The sequence below is a fragment of the Cucurbita maxima genome, unplaced genomic scaffold (assembly GCF_002738345.1).
Source record: "Cucurbita maxima cultivar Rimu unplaced genomic scaffold, Cmax_1.0 Cma_Scf00148, whole genome shotgun sequence".
In the NCBI taxonomy this organism is placed as follows: Eukaryota; Viridiplantae; Streptophyta; class Magnoliopsida; order Cucurbitales; family Cucurbitaceae; genus Cucurbita; species Cucurbita maxima.
The window spans coordinates 29,718-38,543 of record NW_019272164.1 but is presented as its reverse complement, the minus strand read 5'-3'; the positions used below and the strand labels follow the sequence as shown (position 1 = coordinate 38,543).

The 8,826-nt window shown below is 33.6% G+C and overlaps 1 non-coding gene across 1 annotated transcript; it reads left to right on the top strand.

Moving 5' to 3' along the window:
* The first annotated feature begins 8,212 nt into the window (after positions 1 to 8,212).
* TRNAF-GAA lies at positions 8,213 to 8,285 on the top strand. The gene has a single exon. It is a non-coding gene; the product is annotated as a tRNA-Phe (tRNA).
* Positions 8,286 to 8,826: the final 541 nt, after the last annotated feature.

Sequence of the window (8,826 nt, the reverse complement as noted above, 5' to 3'; positions counted from 1 at the left end):
TAATAAAAGACCAAGGAATATCATCGTTATTTATAACTTCTATCACAATAATATAAATTCTACAAGGACGATGTTCTCTAGTCATACTAACTAGACCGTTCACCACACGCTTGTAGATGACACGATGTTCACTATTCTTGTTATTCTTTTCAATTACGAACCTTCCTGCATTTTGCACTACTAGAATATTGACATCTTTAATTGGTACTAAAGCATCTAAAGGCAACCCTTCCACACTGCTCATTCTAACACCTTTGGTAAATTGTTCCAAGAGACATTGTTAGGCCGATTTTGTTCATGATTACTTAAGAATTTGATATTTATAGTTGTAGTTGAACGCTACTTAAATTGAGGAAGTGAAATCTTACAATAGTCTAATAAAGCGTTTGTCCATTAGAATAGGTTGGAATTAAATTCTTTATAGTTCGAGATAATAGTTGTATTATTTAAGTCATTGAGACTAGTGTTACTAGTACTTGTTAGTATATTTGAGTAGAAATATTAAAACCATTAGTTATTAAATATTGTTTGAATTAAAGCGTTTATAATTCAAATGATCTTCATAACCTAATTCATAAAAAAATAAATAAAATAATTAGGAAGCATTAATGTGCTAGATCAAAATAAGATGCATAAAAAGAACTGGCAGTAATTACTTTATTACCTTTAATCTTAAAAGTAACTTAAAATATTGCTTGTGTGCCTCTTATAGTACTCTCAACAAATGGATCGCTTGATCTATTCTACTATACTTTACTTCCTCTTGATAACGGTGTGGTAATGACACAACTCATATTGCCGATAATCATCACTTACATCCAAAACCAGAGTATAACGGTCGACTATCGTCAAGGACTCATTCACCATTTCCATTTCTATCGTCAATGACCCATTCACCATTTCAATCATTTCTCTAAATTTTATGATGCTCTAGTGTTAGATTTCATTGGAATATTGCAGTAGTAAAGTCTTGAAATTTCTATATATCAAAAATGTTTAACACTTTCCAAATCTTGATTTTTGGTTGTTTGTGTTTTTTTTTTTTTTAATTATGTTAGCAATGAGCCAATTTAATCCATTATTCCTTTTATGATTTTTTTTTTTTTAAATTATGTTCGCCATTATTTTGGGTAATTTAATCTATTCTATTTATTTATTTATTTATTTATTTTTGCTATCCATAGACGTATCTTTATGAAACATACTAAATAAAACTAAATAATTTGTAAAGAGAGGATATGAGATATAACTTACGGTTAAATCTCTTTCCATATGAGAAGAACTCATTCTCATGTCCATCTTTGCAACTATGTACTAAATTTAGGATTTTATTTCTCTTTGGAGAAGAACTCATTCTCATGTCCATCTTTGCAACTATGTACTAAATTTAGGATTTTATTTCTCTTTGGTCAAAACCATCCTTAAAGGACAAAATTGAAGTTGTAGTTAGTCAATTATAATATTTGACCTGCTAGTTTTCAAACTACTTTAAATAGGTGTAAAGAAAGCATGAGAATAACTTAGTTTCACTAATCTAACACGTGTTGGGCATGTACTGAATACTTGTTAATACAATGGATACATTACAAATTTATAATCCAGCCTTTCGTATCATACCCTTGACTTTGAATATATTTTGAGAGTGAAACGTACCTTAAGTTTTTTTTTTAAGTATACAAACATATAAACTTATTTATATGAGTTTATTTCTAATATAAAATTGATAAATTTTTTGAAATAATTCTTTTTAATTAATGTATCATTGTCACATCGGTGTCTAGTTTTTTACAAATGACATGTTACCATATCTATTTGGTATCATATTTATGTCTCGTATCTATATCTCATTTTTATTTTTGTGACTCTGAGATATTTTTCTTTTATAAATAGATATCTTCACGAAAATAAGTTTAATTTATGTTGAGATGGAGAACAAAAATTGACACTTAAGGACGTTGATAGGGACTTTGATTCCTCTTAGTGTGAAGCTTGCATCTTGCAATTACTTGGGTAGAGAATGTGTTTCACTTAAATTTCATTCAAGAGAAAATAATCAAATAACGAACCATATGCGAGAGAGGATAATTTTTTTTTTAATCTTTGAGAAATAAGAAAGAATAAAAATTAAAACATGGCATGAATGAAAATTAGTGGCCGGGATTTAATCTCGATCCCCTTGAATCTCCACAAAAGATGAAGTCAATTTGATAATTCTACCATTACAAACTTTATGAAATTAAAAATAAATAAAGTTTTCTAACAACTCATGTAATGATGCTTGCAACTTCATCTGCTCCTTCAACCGTGTAAATATTCACTTCTGAAGCTCCAAATGGTCCTTCCTCAATCTAATAAGCTTGTAACACATGAAATAATAGTTGAACCGAGCCTATCCAATTTTGTAGATGAAGAATGAATGCTTGTTGAATCTTCTTAGCCTTGGATCGTGTAATAGGTATAGTTGGAACATTTGGAACACCGTGGTCCTTATCATCTTCCTCCTCTTCAAAAGGATTCGTCCTCGAATCAGAAAATCATCACCTACATCAATAGGACTCGAGTCAGCAACATTGAAAGTAGGATGTGCTGAAATTCTCATGGAAGATCATTTTATATGCATTGTTATTAATTCTTTAAAGGACTTGATAAGGGTCATCCCCTCTTGGATGTAACTTTGTCTTCCTTTGAGATGAGAATCACTCCTTGCGAAAATGTATCCAAACCCAGTTACTAGGTTGAAAAATGATTTCATTCCGTCCTTTGTTAATTCTTGAAGCAACATTGAAATTTTGTTTCTCAATTGTCTCATTCCCATCTTTATGCAATGTTTTGATCTCATTTGCATTACTTGTGGCTGCTTTACTCACAAAAATATTAGATGATAGAAAGCAAATCAAGACACGTAAGTGGATTAAATCCATAAACAACTTCAAAAAGAGAACAATGAGTGGCATACATTCGTCCCAAGACTTAATATTCTTACAAATAATAGCCCTAAGCAATGCTCGTAATGTTCTATTAACCAGCTCATTAATCTAAAGATGACATGCAGTTGAAAACAATAATTTGTTACCCAATTTATGACTTAAAATTCTTATAAATAATAGCTCTAACCAATAACCACCTCAGATGACATGCAGTTGAAAACAATAATTTAGTACCCAATTTATCTACCATACTTTCCAAACATTGGCAACAATGACTACAAAATTTATAAACATCGTGCTTCATGGCAAAAGTCATATGGATAGCATTTTCTCCCATGTCTTGGTTTCGCTAACTAAAGTTTTTCAATAACTTCCAAAATTCATTACTTTATATAACCTCTTTGGATAAAATTAGAGTACTTTTCTATAAACCACCAATCCTAAAGGATTCATATAAGATTTTATAAAATAAGATCTACTGATGAATTTCATAGCATTTGAAGGTCATCTAGGTCATGAGCTGAAGGTAAATTTCCTTAGGGGCATTATGGTCATTTTACACCGTTTATTGGTTTACCTACTTATCCTTATCCAATGACCACCAAAATTCATATCCAACCTCAATATACTATAATATGCTCAGTATTAAAATTTGATGGGCAGCGGAGCTCATATAGTGGGTTATTTTAACATTACTTAAATCTCGAGCTATTTGATCGGTTCAGGGTCTTAACTCAGGGTTCTTTGGGTTTTTTTTTTCATATATCCTTAATTCATACTTGGTTTAGGGTTCATATGAAAATCCAAGCGATTTCTACAAGTATTTCTTAACAAAGAGTCCAAGGTGGCTACTTGCCTCTTCGCTGACGTTTGGGACCTCTATTCTTGAGCTTCCAGTATCTGAATTACTTCAAATTTCCTTCCACGTACTCCTTATTGTGTCTAGTTTATGAAACCATAATGTTTTTATGAGAATCGGTCTGGAATAGGGTTAAAATTGAGAAAACCCAAGAAAAGGTCAAATTTTGAGTTGACTTGGATAGTTTAGTTGAACTGGCCATATCATCGTTTTCTTCCTCTAAACAGGAAGAAGATGCGCATTTTTCACATCGCCGCCATCTGAAACTCGGCCTGTACAGCCACATTTACAGCATTTCTCTCCTTGATTTCTTTGTGAAACTTAAAGATGAGTGTTACAAGGAAGGGTTAGGGATTGATTTGATACCTTCTCGTAGATCGTAGCCTAAGATATTCGCTTCCAAAGTTCATCCAAAATCTGATTTATCGCTGGAGAAAAAACAAAGGATTTTTATATTTGGTAGCCGATTCTAGGGGTTTCAAGGCCCTATTTCTTTATTGAACCTCTTTCATATCCTTTCTTCAGGCTAAAGGAATTGGTTTAGAGGAATGTCTTTGAGTCTAGGACCTTAATTTCTAGAAATCGAACTCAGTATGCAACTCACTCAAAACACAAGATTTTCGATCTCTTGGGTAGCTTGTTCTACGACGTTTCAGCTCTCAATTCCTTCATCAAGTTTACTCAACTTCTTCCTCTGAAGCTAGAGGAATCCTTAATTTGAAGGAAAAGAGATCGTAGATAGGAATTCGACTCTTATCCCCAATTTAATTTCGAAACTTATTTCCTTCAATTCGGCACGCTCTCGAGGTTATTTTTCTTCGTGGTCTTCTATGGAAGCATTCCTTGGAGGTGCAGAAACTAATTGGAATCATTCTTGCTCGACGAGTCATCATGTATCCTCGAATTTGATTTTCAAGTTTTTCTTGAAGTTCTTCAATGGCGGATTGAATTGAGGGAATGGTTTCTGGGCACTTTCAAAACTCTATTCCTTCATAAAACTTGTGGGTAATCTTGTTGAGAAACTGTAGGAATATGTTTGAAGAGAAATGGGGGAGGAATTCACTCGAATTTGGAAGAAATCTGAGAGTAGGAGACCCATAATCTAAACGCTCATTGCCTTCGATTGGGGGATCGACCTTTCTCGATTCTTATTCCGTATTGTTGCTCCTACTTCAGTCTTTATAGGAGATGCTTAAACCAAAATTGAGAGCTCCAGAATCTTCGTTATTTAGATGTTCGAAGAGAAATGGTGGAGGATTGCTCTTGAATTTGGAAGAAATCTTAGAGTAGGAGACCCATAATCTAAACGCTTATTGCATTCGATTGGGGGATCAACCTTTCTCGATTCTTATTTCGTATTGGTTCTCCTACTTCAGACTTTATCGGAGGAGCTTAAACCGACATTGAGAGCTCTAAAATCTTCGTTATTTAGAGATTGAACTTTCTGGATAATTTTTCGGAGATATCAACTCCGATCATAGCCTTATCGACCTTGGCTTTGAATACTAGTCGTTGGATGTGATGATCCGTGCGTGTTCATTGAGATCATATCAAATTTTGGAGGAGATCCAACGGTTGAGATTTGAGTTTGAAGGATTTTGCTCGGATGGTCACGGTAGATGCTCTGATTCTAATAGGAGTGGCATTTCTCTAATTATCCATTCTTTCAGGGGTATTTTGGTAATTTCCACATTTCGAATATTTTATTATTATTTTTCTCGAAAAATCCATAATATTTCTACAAATTCCTCATTGTTTTTTGTTCATTTCCCCCTTATTTTTGAATCTTGAGATTCCTTCTACATAAGGAATTACAAATCGAGAAAGATTTTTGATAATTGATAAAATGACTTTTTTGCCCTTTTCATTTACTTTTTCCTTTCCAATCCTTGAAATCACTTGTTAGGGTACTCAATTGACTAAGTCCCTTGTTCTCGCTTAAAACTTTAATTTTTTTCCTTTCTGTCCTTTGGGTCTTTCATGAGTGGCTTATTTTTATGGGAGCTAATTTTCTTCATGTTTGGGGTGTTACATATACATAATCGTTACAAACACAAAATAAGAAGCAGACTCAAAAGAAGAACTTATGGGCAAATAATGGTTACTTATGGGTATGGATCCTAGCAACTTATTTAGCACGTTATTCACATAGTTCTATGTACTTGGTACATGGATTATTGATGAACTTAGGTTTATACATAATGTCTTGGGTTAGGCTTTAAGAGTTGAGGTTTTAGCTTAGGAAAACATTAGAGGGTAACCTAACATGGACTGATTCGTGGGAAAACCTACTAGCACTTTGAGGACCTCTTTCCTTCACCAAACTTATGGGTAAACTTATTTAGATGGTGCAGGAACAAGTTTGGAAATGAACAGTGGACTAGTTCTCGAATTCGAGGTAAACCCATGAACACGATACCCCAAAACAAAAAACTTGTATCTCTCGATTGGGTACTCGATTAAGCTTGCTTCTTGCCCCTAATAGTCTACCCTAATTCATAATTTATAGACGGATTTTCCACTACCATTGAAACATCTAGAATTTCTATAATTTCATTCTTGATTTTTTTGAATCTTCTGCCAGAAATGTCTTCTCCGATCGGAGCCTTTCTTTTTTAAGCCCCTTGTAATTATTATTCTATAAAAAATTTAATGATTCGGGAAGTTTATAAAAATTAGAAAAAGTATCATCTTCTCAATGTTTTTTCAATTCTACTTGTTCTTTGCTTCTAGATACAACTTAGTAGGGATTATACACGGTCTCTTATTGGAGACCTTGAGTGTTGCAAATTCTCCTCTCCTTTGAAAACTTTCGGTCATCGAAAGTGCTTAATCTAAAATAGCCCAGGGTACAAGGTTCTTATTTGCCTTCTGTTTCCCAAGTGGCTTCTTCTACTCTATGATTCTTCCATAGGACCTTAACAAGAGCGATTTCCTTGTTTCTCAATCTTTTGACTTTCTTGTCTATTATTTGAATCGTGTCTTCTTTATACGTTAGGTCATCTCTCAAGAAGAGAGTTTCATGAGCCAGTACGTGCGAAGAATCTAGGGTATACTTCCGTAGTATGGATACATGAAAGATATTACGTACTACAGACAAATTTGGGCATTGCCCGATTCTAGATCCAATCCTTTCTAATATCTCAAAGGGATGGATAAACCTAGGGCTTAGCTTCCCCTCTTTACCCTACCTGAGCACCCCTCTCATGGGGTGCTACCTTTAGGAATATATGGTCCCCTACCAACAATTCCATGTCCTTGCGCCTTAGATCTGCATAGCTTTTCTCTCGGCTTTGTACGGTTTGTATCCTGGCTTTAATCTTCTAGACTGCGGCGTTGGTAATTTGCATTGCTCTGGTCCAATAGTTCTCGTTTGCCCCCCTTCTTCCCAAAAGATATGGGATCAAAATCTTCGTCCGTAGAGAACCTCATATGTGGTCATTTTTATGGTTGCTTGACAACTATTATTATAAGAGAATTTCATAAGGGGTAGGTATTTATCCCAGCTTCCTGCTAAATCGATCACATATGTCCTCAACATTTCTTCCAATATTTGCTTGAGCATTTCTGTTTGACCATCTGTTTATGGGAGGAATGTCGTACTATAACTGCGTACCCAATGCCTTTTGTTGAATTTTTCAGAAGCGAGATCTAAATCTGGCATCTCGGTCTAATACTATTGCCTTTTGTTGAATTTCCAGAAGCGTACCCAATACCTTTAGTGATGAATATTCATTTTTAATGTTAGCAAGAGTAGCTCAGTTGGGAGATTGTTAGACGGAAGATTTGAAGGTCACACGTGTTTTATCCACGTTCAACGCACCTAATACAAGTTCATTACCTGACTATACAATCTAAAAACACAACTTGCTTATTCAATCTAAAATTAGTGATTATTTCTTTTTTAAATATAATGAATTAGCAGAAGTACCTTTACTTATGAATTTTCATTTTTAATATTAGCGGGGATAACTCTGTTGGGAGAGTATCAGACTGAAGATTTGAAGGTCACGTGTTTGTTATCAACGTTCACCGCATCTGATTCTAGTTGAATAACCCGACTATTCAATCTAAAATTAGTCATTATTCCTTTCTTAAATCTCAATGAATTATCGAAAATACCTAACGTGTTCTAGTTCACCGCACCTTCTACAAGTTGGATAACTTGAATATCTTATTAAAAATTAGTGATTATTTCTATTTAAAATTAAAACGAATTAGTGAAAATACCTTTACTGATGAATTTTCATTTTTAATGTTAGTGTGGATAGCTCAGTTGAGAGAGCATTAGATTGAAGATCTAAAGGTCTCGTGTTCAATCTTGCATAATTTGACTATTCAATTTAAAATTAGTGATTATTTCTTTCTAAAATTTCAATTAATTAGCGTAAATACTTTTACTTAAAAATTTTCATTTTTAATGTTAGCAGGGATAGCTCAGTTGGGAGAGCATCAGACTGAAGATCTGAAGGTCACGTGTTCGATCCACGTTCACCGCACTTTGTTTAAGTTGCATAACTTGACTTTAAAATTAGTGTCATTAGCGATTATTCTGTCACGTTTTTTATCCAACTGACATAAGTTTACCTTTACTTTATGAATTTTCAATTTTAATATTAGTGAGGAGAGCATCATATTGAAGATTTAAAGGTATCTCAATCTCAATGAGGTATCTCAATCTCAATGAATTAGAGGAAGATCTGTCATGTTTTTTATCCAACTGACATAAGTTTACCTTTACTTTTTGAATTTTCAATTTTAATATTAGTGAGGAGAGCGTCATATTGAAGATTTAAAGGTAACGTGTTTTATCCACGTTCATTGCGTTAGCGATTATTTCTTTTTAAAATCTCAATCTCAATCTCAATGAATTAGAGGAAGATCTGTCACGTTTTTTATCCAGCTGGACATTGCATTAGCGATTATTTCTTTTTAAAATCTCAATCTCAATCTCAATGAATTAGAGGAAGATCTGCATTGCATTAGCGATTATTTCTTTTTAAAATCTCAATCTCAATCTCAATGAATTAGAGGAAGATC